We start from the raw sequence: 17,236 nt of genomic DNA on the forward strand, positions 1-17,236 counted from the left end.
AATCCAGGTACTGCAAAGGGAAATCTTTTGTAAAACAATAGCAATACTAGAAAAAGAAATAGCTTAACAACGGCGAAATACAATAGCAATACTAGAGAAAGAAAGAAAGAAAGTAAAAAGGTGAAACCAATTTGTTTCTCTCTGTTCCACCTGCCGTATTTCTTTTATGGATTCACTAAAATTGAGCATTCCTCAAGCGGGTTTGCACCGAAACTTCGATACCTCTTTTCCCAATCTGCCATGTCCCCATCAATTACATGTGGGTTGAGAAAGATTGGACCAAGAAAACCAATATGGAGGTCAAGGGTGTTGTCTCCAGAAACCATACAAGCTGTCCAATCTTTGAAATTAGCAAATCTCCAGACAAATTAGCAGAGGTCTTTGCCAATAGAATCAGCAGACTCCTGAAGGCTGACTTGTTGGATACTTTATCCGAGCTGCAAAGGCAAAACGAAGTAGAAATAGCCCTTCAGGTAAATGTATATATATCTGGTCGTGACTGTTTTGGTTTCGTGGGATTGATTGGATTTTGTAAAGTGATTGTGGAATTTGATGAGAAAAGAATTGAAGGGTTGAAGAAAGACTTAATTTTGTGGGCATTGTCTTTTGTTTTGGAACAAAAAAATAGTATTTTCTGTGACCAAAGGATTGGGAGAAGGAAAAGAGATAAAATGAAAAAAAAAAATAGCCAGTTTCTTAATAGTTTCTGAGCTTTGAGCATTTTAAATTTCAGAATTTATGTTTGAAATTTTTTGCGTCAGTTATGTGTCCCATGTATATGCAGTGATAATTGGTTATTTTGATGATGTTTTTAATTATGGATGTCTTATTTGAACCAGGTTTTAATGATGTTGGGAAGTTTGACAGATATTAATAAGTTAACTATATAACTCATATTGTTAGGATGATGGTCTGAATATTGTGATTGCAGTTAATTGTGTGCTGATATTGTCAAGATGAAGATGAGAAATCAAGTGAACATGATTGTAATTTTAATTTTAGTTTTTTAGTCTGTGAGACTTGCATGAAGGATGTAGTGTAAAAGTCAAGGTGAAGTCATTTGTGAATTTTGTCTTAATACGTAACAGAATCAGTTCCTATCCACCTCTGTGGTAGATGGTTTCTGGAAAGCCTCCTAGTAAAAGTAGAATTATGCCTATACCAATTTTTTTAGTGAAGAGCAGTTGAAAATCTAAAACGAGAGGTTTGCCTGACTTCCTGATCTCATTAGATTGAAGACATAAGAGATGTTTGTAAGTTTAGAGATGGACTTTAGCTAACATTGAAAATTGTGGGGATTGTACAATATGGTAATATCATGTAAAGTTTCTTTGTTAAGGTAGACTCATGTTCCCACGCAAGTCATTCATGCTTTTTGACACAATACTTTGCGTCTATTCATGCTAAATGCGTTTCTTTTGTTACATTAGTGTCTTCTGATTGCAGTTTGAAAACAAGGAATGTCTTTTTATAACAAACACTACAGGTCATTGTCTATCATCTGTTCACTGGGTGGTTGTACTTGACTTTAGTGCATTTTTATTTTATAGTTGCATAATGAAAACTTTGAATGAAATGGCACTTCAGCTCTCTCTAGCTGCCATGGCATATGGTAAAAGTTGTGCTTTTAGAGAAATAGTTTACGTTTAACAGTCCCAAAGTTCAACCTAAAATGTCTCCTTATCTTGGCTTGATTTTTTTCCCTTTTAAGTGTGCATTATCTGAAAAGCAATCAGGACTCAGGTATTTAATTTTGCTAGAAAAGAAGTTTGGTATGAACCGGATATATCTATTTTCAGTGACATGGTCCTGGTGTTGGGAAAGAGTAGCAACATTGAAATGGCTGAACAGCTTTTTGGTGAGATAGAGAAAGAAGGCCTAAGGCCTGACAGCAGAACATACACTGAGATGATTGGAGCATATTTCCGTGTCAAAATGATAGAAAAGGCAATGGAGTCATATGAATCAATGAAGGGATCAGGTTGTATTCCTGACGAGCTAATATTCAGGATCTTGATAAAGAACCTTGAAAAATCTGGCGAAAAAGAACTTATAGCTACAGTGAAGAAAGATTGTCTTACCTATATTGAGTACCCTGAGAAATTTCTTGAAGAGGTTGAAAATACATATGTAAGTACCGTTTTTCACTAGCAAAGCTTTTACTTCCAGTATTATATATCTGTGTGTTGAAGATGAACTGTTGAGTGTGCATGCATTCTGTGCCTCCGTTTATCATAATTTTAATAACAATATGAAGAGCAGTAATCTTGCTGTATATTCTTTTGTGCACAGTTTTATGTGTCATTGGTCACTATGTCTCTTCTGGTTTTTTAATTGGATGCAAATAATCTTAACTTTCATGCCTTAAGACTGTACCTTTATTTAGCGACCTTGTGAAAAAGTTATTTCTTAATTATCTCATGACTTTGTTGTCATCTATTGCTATGCTATGTGCTGGTGTTTCTCAATGCTAGAACTAAAACTTATTTTAATATTGGTGGAAATGGATAATAGCCATTGCCTGCTTGTAACTTTTTGCTTGATGTTAGATGATATTTTGGACCATTGTACCTTAAACCATTATGATGTGTAATCCCAACTTTGATTGCACCTGGAAATAGCAGCAGCTTAGGCAGCCAAGGAAATTGACTATTTGAATCCTAGCATGGGCTTGGACCTGATTAGAGGAAACTTTCTGGCAGGCCCCTAAACTATCCACTTTGCACGGTTTTGTCCCCTTAACTATAAATTGTCACAAATAAACCCTTGAACAAAAAAAAAACTTAGTTTAAGGATTTCCGTCAATTTTTGGGGGTTAAATGTAATGGAATTAAGGCTGAAACTGACCAAACATAAAAACCAACCCACCATTTGGTTAAGAAACCAACTATATTAAGTCAACTAATAACATGGAATTTAATGTTTCTTACGCTTTTTTGATTTTCCACCTTCTTTAACCCTTATTTGATGAAATAATCAGTCAACGAGGCCTTTTAGGTTGTTTTGGTGGGTTAATTTTTTTGTTTGGTCGGTTTTGCACTAATTCCATCACCTCTAATGGCCAAAATTGATGGAAGTCCTTAAACTAAGTATTTTTTTTTTCAAGTGCTTATTTGTAACAATTTGTAGTTGAGGGGCCAAAACCGTACAGAGACAATAGTTTAGGGGCTGTCCGGAAAGTTTCCTCACCTAATAATCATTAATTTGAATAAGGCTGCAACCCTCCTGGTTCCAAAACCTGTTCAATTTCTTTTGGATTGTCAGTTCTCAGTGCAAAATTAATTGGCTACATGTTAAGTTAAATTATGTCAGTTGACAATTTCTAGTGAATGCATTACGTATACTTTCTTCTTTACCAAGTAGCTGTTTTATCTGTTCCCTTTTTCTTCTTCTTCTTCTTTTTTTTAATACATAACTCGGTGCCATGTTTTATGCAATATGCATCTGGTTGTCATGCTTTTACGCCTCTGTTCAGATTGATTAAAGGGTTAACTAAAACCAGAAACAATACACAGCCTTTTCTCTTAAGCTGCCCGTATCCCCTGCCACGATCCTACATTTTCATTAGGTCTATTCATTTTTTCTTGATGTACTAATACAGCTCATGATCTTGTCTTGGAAATTTCTTCTTGCTTTGGGTTGACTTGGTGGTTGGATCTTGTTTTTCTTCAGCCAAACCGAAGGTTACTCAACGTTGTTTGAAGATATGTAGCATCTTTCAACCATGTCGTCCTTTGTGCTACCTTGAATTTCACAATCCTCAGAGCTGGATGAAGCTCGTCACCACAGCCAGCTACCTTGAGATAGTTGCTGCCAGCTTAGTGGCATATGCGCTGGCATTCTTACCTTGAGTGGAATGAAAGGTGAATTATTCGATTTAATTTAAGCAAGGATCATTTTAAAATATTCCTGCCCTGTATTAGATCCTTGCACGGTGATAGTTTCAGCTTGTAATCACTAATTATGACTTCATTAGGCAATTTGGCAATTTTGAACTCGCTAGGCTGACTAAGTTCCTTGTAAAGGTCATTGCTGTTGGATTAATGCGAATACCATTTTACAATATGAACTCTTTTAGCTACTGAAAAATTCCCTAAGTTGTATCAACTCTTGATAGATGCTGCATGTGCCTTGTAATGTAATGTAAATCTCCCAAAATTTGCAACATTTTCTGTAAGGTCTGTGAAGTTCCAGTTCCTATAGTGCAAAAGAGTTGCCCATTGGAGAAGTTTATATTATGTATTGGCTGCGTACTGTTTCAAGTTTATTTTACCCTGATTTTTCTTATTGAAGAAGTGATTTACATTCTTCTTGTTTTTTGACCAAAACGTGAACGTTGTTTTAACAGAGTGTAAATAACTTTACAGTGTATAAGATGATATTGGTAAAAATGTATTTGGTTTATGTAGTAGGGGTTTTTGACTTATATCTAAATTAAATTTCTCATTTAATTCTATATTCTATATTAGTAATTTTGGAGGATATATTTTTCCTACTTCGGAAAATAATTTAGGGAGAGGAGGATATATTTTTTTCTATGAATTCAGTTTTGGAAAAGTCTCCAGTACGATGAGGATTTGATAAGGCATAAGAAATCATATATGTAATAAAATATGGTCTATTTCCATTGAAAAGGAAATTCTTTCTTTTAAAATCTTGTATTAAGGAAAGTGTTCTATCAAATTAAATATTAACTTTTGATATTTAAGATATCCTCTAAAAATACAAAGGGAAGTTTTTTTCCCTATTCTTTATTCTATTATCTATTATACCAAGATTTATAGGAGTATTTGGCCCTTCTCTCAATGTAGACATGATAATCATTTGGATGGAACTTATATGAATCCATCCTATAGATTCTCTTTTTTTGGGTATTTTCTTTAAATTATTATAAATATTTTTTTAGATATTAATGGAATCATTATTTTATTAGTAGTAAGGTGGTAGGCAACTGCCCAAGGTCTACTTGTGGTTGTTCAACTAACCGCGGGAAGATAATTCTTCCATCTAATTTTCTTTCCTAGTTCTGTTGCAAACAAAGCAACTCTATGACTTCATGCATGAACTTTTACTCAAATAGGAGAACTCTATCGTGCCTCAGTAGTTTGTCAATAACATGCTTGTGATCTGCTTCAATGATTACATTCTGCAATCCTTCCTCTAGAACTCTGGTGAGGCTTAATTTGATTGCCTTAGCTGACTTCATCTGCACCTTTTTCCTCCCGATATGGCCAGTGATTGTCCAGGCAGTAATTATCTCACCTCTCCCGTTTCTTGCAACTGCCCTACCCGATTTTCCTTTGCCAGTGTGGCTCTTTGAAGCTACATTGATTTTAATGTTATTTATGGGGGGAAGATTCCGATGGTTTCCCTCACTGTCGTCTACTGAGCCGCATAATATAATTCCATCTTTTTTATTTTCAAATCTTCAAATTTTGACTACTCAGTGATAACTTGCTGCATCATCTTCATTTCATAAATCATAGCATTCATCTGCCAGTTTTAAAATTGATCTTCTTGCTAATAAAATTTGCCACAGAATGTTTGTTGTGATTGCTATGCGTCTGAGTTCTCTCTTCCGCTTGTTTCTCCTTTTCAGCTTCTTCCACCATACCCAAAAATTGTCTCTTTGCTCTCCTGGTCCATCCCGGATAACTGGAGAGCATTCCCATATTGCTTCAGCACCAGGGCCAAGAATAAGAGCATGCTCAATTGATTCTTTTACCTTCCCCGCATCCTTGACAGATTAGGTTGCTTGCCTAATTCTGCTATGGATTACAGCGTTTGACTGGGAGGATCTGCTGAAGATATTTCCAAATAAATAACTTTGATCTTATGTTTGATATTAGGCTTCTATAAGAAGCTGCATATCTTGAAGCTCTGTCCTTTCATCCTAGGTTCACCCACATTTACATTCTGTTTTAACTTCTTTTCCTCGTCTTCTGGGCTGCGTTATATGCTGATCTTACAAAATAGATCCCATTCTTGCACCGGTTCCAAAAAAGTTTATGATGCTAATGGGGAATTGCATAATGTTCTCCACATCCTTTCTACACATGATTTGGCTCAGAGCCACTTTGTTCCATTTGAAGTTCTGTATGAGCTGGTCAACTCTTTCCAACGGATAGAAAGAGAGTTTCTGGGTCCTTGGCTTACCATCTTCATTCAAATGGATTCTATTATGACCAGCATTTTTATTAATCTGTAATTAATCTAAGCTTTGAATTGTTTGTTTAAATTGGACTCAGATTATCGATTAAAGAAAAAGGGAAAAAGGCATTAGGGCTAAAACAAATTTTTGTTAAAAAAAAAAAAGGCCTGAACCCCAAACTAAGGCCCAAGTCAGCTAAGAAGGCACTTATGGATTTTTTGAAGAAAAAAAAAAAAGAAAAGAAAAGATGATGGGATAAGGCTTAAATAATCTAGAAGGTTTTTGTTACAATAAATCCTTTGTCTCATGTTAGTAAAATCAAAGGAAATTCACCCAACGTATGCTCATAAATACCCTAGGCAAGAACAATCCCTCACTATTATTTCTTCTTCACTAGCAAATGATAAACAAAAGGAAGTATACTCATAAATACCCTAGGCAAGAATAATCCCTCACTATTATTTCTTCTTCGCTGGCAAATGATAAACAAAAGGAAGAAAAGGAGGGAAAAGTCAAGCAAGGAAGATTCATCTAAGTCTAATAGTAGAACAAGAAGAGGAGATCATAACCTAGAAGTACAGTGATTTCTTCAAATTAAGAATTTGATTTAATAATTAATTGTATAGTTGCTTCAAGAATAGACATAGGTAACTTATGATCTTGCTTAGAAAGAATTATGGAATGTTATTGTGTGTATCATGTTTGATTTATGGCTGCAATATTGCATGTTTTCTTCAAAACAAGAACTAGTTTTTGCATGTAGAAAAGGAATAGGAAAAAAAATTGTGGAAAATATAAGGGAAAAAGGAAACCATTGCCAATGGGCAAGACCAACTAGCCTGGTGACTCACTGGACTAAGGTTGCCGGGAAAGCTTGGGAGGGCAATTGCTGATCACTGCTGCTTATCTCGGCTGGTGATGAAGGTGGTGGGTACTGGTAGCCACGTTAGATTGTGAATTGAAGAAAAAGGAAAGAGGTTTGTAAAAGGTGCAATTTATTGGAATTTTTTTGTAAAAGTTTATTATAAGTCTAACTTTGGAAATTCATAACTTATTATAGAAACAACTAATTAAATGCCGTTTATTTTATATGAAACTAGACTGAGATTAGTGCTTTTGAAAAAAATTTAATAGTCACAAGATCTGTATGAATTAAGGTGACTTCTGAAAGAATGTCAAATTGTCAGTCTATTTTTGACAATGAATTGACTTTCAACCTCGAATATCAATGATGGATTGAAAGATTTTGAGAATGGTTTCTTCACAAAAGTTCTAGAATTTGAATGTAGTTTCTAACAATATATTCAGATTTTGAAAACGTGGTTTTCAATCCCAAGTTATGGTTAGTTTACTGAGAGTATATTAGTCTACAAATTTTCTACTGCATCTTAAGCCATGCTTTTGAAGTCAAGAGCCCCTAAAACCTTGTGTAAATTGCCTGAGATTCCTAAGGGACATTTCATACCGAACAAAGGGTAAGGTAAGGGTGCTTTCCAATTTTTACATCCTCTGATATTGGTTGAAAGTGATATTTTTAAGTAAAGTGCAAAGATGAAAAAGCTTGTCAACGTATTGCATGCATCATAGTAACTGAAGATTATAGGAATTACTCTAGGGTAATTAAGTTAAGTTCTAAAAGTATTGATGGTAGTAACTGATGATGATTTATACGAATATAGGGTATATTGCAAGTTTTAAGGAAAATCAAAGTTTAAAGATTGAATTTTGATGAAAGGTGAGTAGTCTTTAATATTTTTTATTTTTCTAAATGATATTTGAATGCAACCATTAATAGAAATAAATCATGTTTCAAGGTTACTTCTACAAGTATCCCTGTTACTGATAATTTTCTTAATGTTTTCAAAACTTATAAATGTGCACAAGAAGAGTTGTCTTGCAAATGCATGGTTTCTCAATTGACGTATTTTAGTACACGAAATTGAACCGTATGTAAATCATTGTTGCTATTGTTTTCTATAGTATGAATATTGAAATGAATTATTGATTTTCAAATGCTAAAGTATAAATTGCATAATTACATGAATTGTTAATGGTGCCAATCATGTATTTGCTGACATCAGTGAACTATAGTCTACCTTGAGAATCGGCTAATTAGATAATTATGCTTATTGGATCTTGTGAACCTAAATAGCTTCTTGGCAGCCCTTCTAGTGGGATTCGTATGTCAGGCTGAATACTGAGTGATTTGATTAAGACTTGTGTCATTAATTGAACCATATGTGTGAAGAAGTTTTCTTATTGTAAAGATTGCAATTTGACTTATTGGTTTACTAGCTTATGCAAATTACATGACTTTTGAACTACTCAATATCTAAAGAAAGGTGCTACAAATAATATATTGAAGGTGCTCACCCCTTGTTACTCATTGTTTTTGTAAATTTAGATGAGTACGGGCTGATTGAGGATTGCCGAAGTGACCATTAAGTTGAATGATGGATGCAAGAATGCTTTAGTAGTTATTGATGATTAATATTTAAATATTTATCTAATTGTAGCATCTTTCATATGATGTAATAAGTGGTGAATACAAGCCACTAGAACAAGTAGTATTATGCTTTCACTATGTTTTACATTTTATGAACTTGTCACTTAACAGAAGCATAATACTGTTAGGACGGTTATCTAAATTTAACCATTGGTGAAAACCATCACCTGTTAAATCCAAGATCTATATGGCGATTATTAAGAAATAAATAAACAATAAAATAGCGGAAGCGTACCTTGATTCATGTTGACAAACTGGTGCTTGAATCCCTAGAGATTTTGGGGTGGCCTTCCAGGTCAACACGTATTTACTGATTCTTGAGAGAGCCCTTTAGTATCTCTCTGGTATCTTTCTTGACGATGGAATATCAGGAAATGGCTGTATATTGTGGTACTAGAAAATACGACAAAAAGATACGTGTGACCTGGAGACCATAACCCTATTTATAGGTAACATTCTTGTTACCTTTTAGAACCCTATTTCAGCCCATCATAGAAATAGGAGCTTTTAAGTTTCTACACATTAAAGGCCCACATCCTATTAGATACATTAAGTCCAAACCATATTTGATCATTTTAATTGGATTTAACCTTATTTGACAGTTTGCAACCCATAATTATTCACATATAAATCCAATGTTGGATTAAGAATCCAACAATCTCCCACTTGGATTATATGTGTAACCTTATAATTATGTTTTGCAATTAACCGTATGAGCTCAACTTTACTGTCATTGTCACAATGTATCTGTAGCCAATTCGGTCCATCAATCATACCAATATAGGATCAAAGCGGCCTTTGTCACAATTTCGTAATTCGACCCATCAATGGTCACATATATCGATGCAATTGAATGACATGAATCATGATATGGATGTGTAGTATAGGAATTTCATGCAATGTGATCAAAATATGCCTATTTCCAACTGGTCCACCTTAAATTTTATGAGATCAAACCAAACTAGAGTCAGAGTGTAAATAAATCCAAACTTTATTTATGCATAAAATATCCTTAAATCCTTAATAACTGAAACGTATCATAAGAGCATTTAAAATATCAATCTCCCACTAAAACTGTACATCATTTATCAATATGACACCCATACGAGCAGTATGCTCTTGAAACATTTTGGGTGGCAATCCCTTAGTAAGCGGATCCACAACCATGGAGTTTGTTCCGATATGCTCTATCGCTAGCTGTCCACTCTGTACTCTTTCTTTAACAGCCAAGAATTTGATATCTATATGTTTAGATTTCGTCGAGCTCCTGTTATTATTGGAATATAAGACTGCTGATTTATTGTTACAAAATAATTTGAATGGTCGTTCAATACTATCTACTACACGTAACCCTGTGACAAAATTTCGCAGCCAGATTCCTTGGTTGGATACCTCATAACAAGTTATAAACTCTGCAGTCATAGTGGAAGATGCTATGAGGGACTGTTTAGCACTCTTCCAAGATATAGCACCTCCAACCAACAAGTACACATAGCCTGACGTTGACTTCATAGTATCTTGGCATCCAGCACAATCGGAATCAATATACCCAACGATCTCTAACTCATCTGACTTTCGATATGTGAGCATGCAATCTTTTATTTTCTGTAAATACCGTAAGACCCATTTGGTTGCTTTCCAATGATCTAATCCTAGATTACTTAAATATCTACCCAACATTCCAGTAATGTACGCAATATCCGAACGCGTACATACTTGAATATACATTAGACTCCCTACTGCTGACGTATAAGGAATCTTTTGCATCTCTTTTTTTGTCAAAAGCATTCTTAGGACACTGCTCAAGACTAAATTTTTCTCCTTTAGCCACGAGACTGTCACCTGATTTACAATTTTGCATGCCATATCTTTTGAGAACCTTTTCGATATAGCTCTTTTGTGATAGTCCTAAAATACCCTAAGATTGATTTCGGTGTATTTGTATACCTAGCACAAAAGATGCATCACCAAGATCTTTATCTCAAAATTCTTAGTCAGAAATTTCTTGATTTCATGCAATAGACCAATATCGTTGCTGGCAAGTAAAATGTCATCAACATACAATACCAGAAAAATATACTTGCTCCCACAGAACTTATGGTATATGCAATCATCTACTAAATTCATCTCAAAACCAAATGAGATAATCACTTGATGAAAATTGAAATACCATTGTCGAGACGCTTGTTTGAGCCCATAGATGAATTTTTAAGTTTGCAAACCATATTCTTTGAATCTCCTGATACAAAGTTTTCTGGTTGCACCATATAAATCGTCTCATCAATGTTACCATTGAGAAACGCTGTCTTTACATCCATTTGATGTAACTCAAGATCGAAATGCGCCACTAGTGCCATGATAATTCTAAAAGAGTCATTTGAAGAGACCGAAGAGAAGGTTTCTTTATAGTCGATACCTTCTTTTTGTGTAAATCTCTTAGCAACAAGATGAGCTTTGTATCTTTCCACATTACCTTTCGAATCTCTCTTGATTTTAAATATCCATTTACAACCAATGAATTTTGCACCTTCTGGCAATGGGACAAGATTTCAAACATCATTGTCCTTCATGGATTTAATCTCCTCATTCATGGCATCGATCCACTTTTGAGAATTTAAACTTTTCATGGCTTGACAGAAGTTGATTGGATCATCTTCCATCAATCCAATGTCATCCTCATGTTCTTGGAGAAAAATAATGTAATCATCTGGCACTGCACTTTTCCTTTCTCTAGTGGATCTTCTTAATGGCACTGGTTTTTGGAGAGGGAGAGTTTGAACTTCTATAACAGTTTGTTCTTCGATATTGTCTTGATTTGTCATGTCATGATCTTGTTCAGGAATAGGATCCTGAACAAGATCAATGACACCTGTGAGAATATTAATATATTTTTCTTTAAAGACAATGTCCCTTACTGTATTTTCTTCCCCAAACTCGACATCCTCAAAGAACGGGGCATTTCCTGTCTCAAAAATTAATTTAGTTGTGGAATCATAAAACTTGTAACATTTGGATCTTTCAGAGTATCCAATAAAATAACAACTAACTGTTTTTTAGTCCAGTTTTTTTTCATTTGACCTGTAAGGCCTTACCTCAGCTGGACACCCCCAAACATGCATATGCTTTAAACTGGACTTTTTCCCTGTCCAAAGCTCATAAGGGGTTTTGATAGTTGCTTTAGTTGGAATTCTATTAAAAATATATGCTGCAATCTTAAGTGTTTCACCCCAGAGTGACTCTGGTAAGGTAGAATGACATATCATACTCCTTACCATGTCTTTAAGTGTTCTATTTCGTCTTGTAGCTACACCATTCATAGTGGGTGAACCCGGCATAGTGTACTGTGGGACGATACCGCATTCCTCTAGGTATTTAGCAAATGGTCCTAGACGTTGTTCACCTGAACCGTCATATCTACCATAGTATTCACTACCACGGTTAGATCTGACGCTTTTAATTCTTTTATTGAGTTGATTCTCAACTTCAGTCTTAAAATTTTTGAACACGTCCAGTGACTGTGACTTTTTAGAAATGAGATATATGTAGCCATATCTTGAAAAATCGTCTATGAACGTTATAAAATATTGTTGACCATTCCAAGCAAATGTAGGAAATGGTCCACAAATATTTGTATGTATAAGTTCTATGACGTCTGAGGATCTATTGGTTTCAAATTTCCTTTTATTAGTTTGTTTCCCCTTTATACAGTTAATACAATCATTAAAATCTGTAAAATTTAAGGGGTCGAGAATTTCATTTAACACAAGCCTTTCCATTCTCCGTTTGGAGATATGTCCCAATCTCTTGTGCCATAATGCAGCTGAATTCTCATTGGTTAATTTTCTCTTTACTCCTCTAATACTCAAATGCAGAGATTCATTAAATGAGGCAATCGTATCAATTAAATATAGATTATCGTAATGCATTAAGAACCAGAACTAACCAATTTTGAATCATGAAACAATTCAAATTTTTTCATTTCCAAATGAACAAAAATAACCAAATTTGTCCAAAGCAAAAATAGAAATTAAATTTCGTTTAAAAGACGGTACAACAAATGTCTCATAGAGATCCAAATAAAACCTGATTTTTAACAAGAATCTAAAAACTCTAATTGCCTCAACTTGAATTGTTTTGCCATCGCCCACGTAGATATATCTTTCATTATCATTAGACTTTCGACAATTCAGGCAACCCTGCATAGACACACTGATGTGAGTTGTTGCACTAGAATCTAACCACCATGTGTGTCTAGGTACCGAAGTTAAATTAACCTCGGAACAAACCAAATTAAGAAGCATACTTTTCTTAGCACGCCAAGCGTGATAGTTGGTGCAATGCTTCTTTTGATGCCTTTCAGTTCCACAGAAGAAACAACTATTCTTTCCCTGATCATTTGATTTCTTTTGTTGTTTCTTTTGTGCCGCTGTACTTGCAGCTCCTTTTTCTTTCTTTCTCTTAAGTCCCTTGTTTTTATTATTAGTGGTTGACACCAGATGGGCACTTTCTGTCTGCTCTGGCTTCAACCGTACCTCTTCCTCTACACAGTGCGAGATGAATTCATTTAGAGACCAAGTCTTCTTTTGACAGTTATAACTCACCTTAAACAGGCTAAACTGTGTAAGAAGAGATATTAAAATCAAATGCACTAGTAACTCTTCAGAGAGTTTCAACTTAAGTGCATTTAGTTTCGAAGCAAGATGAGACATCTCCATGATGTATTCTCTGATATTGTCTTTATCACTATATTTCATTGAAACTAGGCATGTCAAGAGCGTACTAATTTCAGCCTTTTCGTTCTTGACAAACCTTTTTTCAATGTCCTGAAGGAACTCTTTAGCGGTTACAATCGTTTCTGACATTGTTCCCCTGAATGCTTCTGGAACGGCCTTTTTAATGATCATTAGACACAAGCGATTCGATCTCTCCCACCTCTTATTATTTCTCTTTTCTTCAAAGGTACTTTGATCTGTAAGAGGTGGGGGAGAATCATCCCTTAACGCAAGGTCGAGATCCATTACTCCAAGTACTATCAAGAGGTTTTCTTTCCAAGATTTGAAATTTTGTGCCATTCAACATAGGAATATTATTGATGTTGAAGGTAATATTCGTAAGATCATTAGCAACTGAACAGAAAATATTAAATAATTAAAATATGCTCACATAAACCAAAGCAATAATAAATTTAAATAAAGATAATCCCATCTCAAGATACCGATGTTCCATTAATATTTTGTCTTTGGACAAAAAATATTAATTTCTAAGTGATATCTTGGTGCAATAATAAATATTGATAATAATAACATGTCAAAAAATAAAATTTTCTTTGGGCCGCCAATTTATAAATCACATGTAAATCCAAATAATTATCACGTATTTATTATCACAACTGCACATGTAATTTCATTAAATATTGACCTTCCTTTGGGCCGATCAATATTCATAAAATTACAAGTACCCAACTAATTATATTTTAAAATAAATTAATTTCCATAATAGAGGTCACTTTGGTGGCATATTATTTCAATTAATTTATTTCAAAAAATATATATTAATACCAATATTCAAATTTAAAATTATCCAAATTAAACAAAAATTTTGATCAAAATCAACTTTGGTCAATTCTGATCAAAACATGGTCAAATTAGTTAAATCTAGTCAAACCAATCAATTGGATCAAGACTTATTGGATTAAAAGTCCATATCCATAATTGAACCAATTTTATCATTTAAGTCCCAAATTTTCTTGAAGTCCACAGTTACTTTATATAAAAAAAATATATATATATTTAATGGGTCTAATATATGGACTTTATAGGACTTAAATGTCTTATTAACTTTATTAGGGCTCCCTTAAATTAAAGAAAACCTAATTTCCTTAACATAAATATATACATATTGGTTTTGGAACAAGGAAACAAGTCAATTTTAATCTTCAAAGTGGGGAAAAGGATGTATGACATTCCGAAACCAGAAGACAAGTTGGCTTACATCATCAAAGCATGCGGATCCCACTTGAATTTTATGAAACCAAAACAATGAATCAATCGGAACTACAGCAAGTACGGCAGAGGCATGATATCAAACTGTGTAACATGTGGGCCCTGTCATGACTTTTGCAACATAATTCTATGGCTAGAATATCAATTAACAATTCGCCAAGTCAAGCTTGGCTCAGGTAGAACCCACGCACATTCTGTAAACTATGAATCAATGTTGAACAGTCATATATTGTGAAACCCGAAGCATGAATAATAAAGCATGAAACCCGAAACCGAATAACAAAGCCGTATATTGTAACGAAAAGTTGAACAATCATAGTTTCAACAAATATCTCGTTGGCCGATTCTTCATAACCATCATACATAATTGGTTTTAAAGATAAAAAATACTAAATCCAAATTATTTCCTAATAATCAACCATATGGGCTCTGATACCACTTGTTAGTGCGGTTATCTAAATTTAACCGTTGGTGAAAACCATCACCTGTTAAATCCAAGATCTATAAGGCGATTATTAAGAAATAAATAAACGATAAAATAGCGGAAGCGTACCTTGATTTATGTTGACAAACTGGTGCTTGAATCCCTAGAGATTTTGGGGTGGCCTTCTAGGTCAACACGTATTTACTGATCCTTGAGAGAGCCCTTTAGTATCTCTCTAATATCTTTCCTGATGATGGGATATCAGGAAAGGGCTGTATATTGTGGTACTAGAAAATACGACAAAAAGATACGTGTGACCTGGGGACCATAACCCTATTTATAGGTAACATTCTTGTTACCTTTTGGAGCCCTATTTCAGCCCATCATAGAAATAGGAGCCCTTAAGTTTCTACACATTAAAGGTCCACATCCTATTAGATACATTAAGTCCAAACCATATTTGATCACTTTAATTGGACTTAACCTTATTTGACAGTTTGCAACCCATAATCATTCACGTAGAAATCCAATGTTGGATTAAGGATCCAACAAATACTACTTGTTCTAGTGACATAAATCAGACCTTTATTATAAAAGATGCTATAAATAGATAAGTCTTTAAATAATAATCATCAAATACTACAAATACGTGCATCCTTCATTCACCTCAATCCTTACTTGGACTATCCTCAACTAATTTGTACTCATCTAAATCTGCAAAAACTATGAGTAATATGGGGTGATCGGACCAAATTACTTAGCAACTATCCTGGGCTACACTTTTGGACTAAGATGCTCTGCATACGTATACTTTTTCATCAATGAATCATTTCTCAATAACATATATGTTCACATACAATCACATGCAATGTATTATTCATAGCGTATTTCTTTAGAAAGTGGGTGGTACAATAAGCCAATAAGCCAATCTTTACTCTTTACAATAAGCATAATTTTTCACATATATGGATCAATTAACAATGAAGCCTTAAAGATTGGAGTACTCAGCCTAACATATAAACCCCAATAAGAGGGCTGTCAAGAAACTAGGTAGGTTCACAATGCATAATTATTTAGTTATCCAATTTCCAAGGTGACTATGGTTTGCTGTCACTGGTATGTTCATAATTGAGCCATTAGCAATTCATGCGGTCATGTTATTCATGCTTTAACATTTGAAAATAAAATACTCACTTCAAGTTTCATACAATGGGAAACAATAATAAAAATGACCCACACAAGACCCAATATTGCATACTAAAATACGCCATTTCAGAAAACATACAGTTGAATGATAGCTCTTCTTACTTACATTTGTAATGTTTGAAAAGATTTAGAAAATCATTAATAACAAGGACTGCTTATAGGAGTAACATCGAAACATACTTTATTTCTATAAATCATTGTATTCAATTATCATTTAGAAAATTAAAGATAGAAAACACTGCTCACCTCGCTTCAATAGCCAATCCTTAAAATTCAGTTTTCCTTTGAACATACAATAAACCTTATATTCACACAAATCATCCATCAATTACTATCATCCATATTTCTGTAACCTTAATTTAGTTACCCTAGAGTAACCTCTACAATCTTTCATTATTATGATGCACGCAATAGATTGACAAATTTTTCCAACTTTGCACTGTACTTAAAACATCACTCTAAACCAACTTTTGAGCATGTAAAAATTAGAAAAGCAGTTTTTTTCCAACTTTTTTTACCAAGTATAAAATGTTCCTAAGATGTCTCATGCTATTTACACTAGCCTTTAGAAATTTTTTACTTCAAAAGCATGATTTAAGATACAAGTAGAAAATTTGTAAACTGGTATACCCTTAGTAAATCAATCATAACTTGGGGTCAAAAACTTGTTTTCAAAATCAAAGGATACTAGAAAAAATTTGAAACGAGCAGTGGGACCATCACTAGCTTGTGCCAAGATAGTTGAAGGTTTTTTCAATTCAATCCATGATGTTCAAGACTTTATTGGAATACATAAAGTCATAGAGGGGCTGGAGCGCTAGCTATTTGATCTTCATATTTTTAGTTTCTTTTGTTTTGTTTGATTTTTCTTGTTTAGTTGGTTAGTCATTATTATGAATAAATATGGCCAGCTATGTGAGCTATTTGAGCCATTCAAAAGTAGTTAG

The 17,236-nt window shown here is 34.1% G+C and overlaps 1 pseudogene; it reads left to right on the forward strand.

Annotated features, from left to right (window-relative positions):
* The first annotated feature begins 240 nt into the window (after nt 1–240).
* The window catches only part of LOC113766489, a 36,656-nt pseudogene continuing 19,660 nt past the window's right edge, over nt 241–17,236 (forward strand).

The sequence above is a fragment of the Coffea eugenioides genome, chromosome 3 (genome assembly GCF_003713205.1).
Source record: "Coffea eugenioides isolate CCC68of chromosome 3, Ceug_1.0, whole genome shotgun sequence".
In the NCBI taxonomy this organism is placed as follows: Eukaryota; Viridiplantae; Streptophyta; class Magnoliopsida; order Gentianales; family Rubiaceae; genus Coffea; species Coffea eugenioides.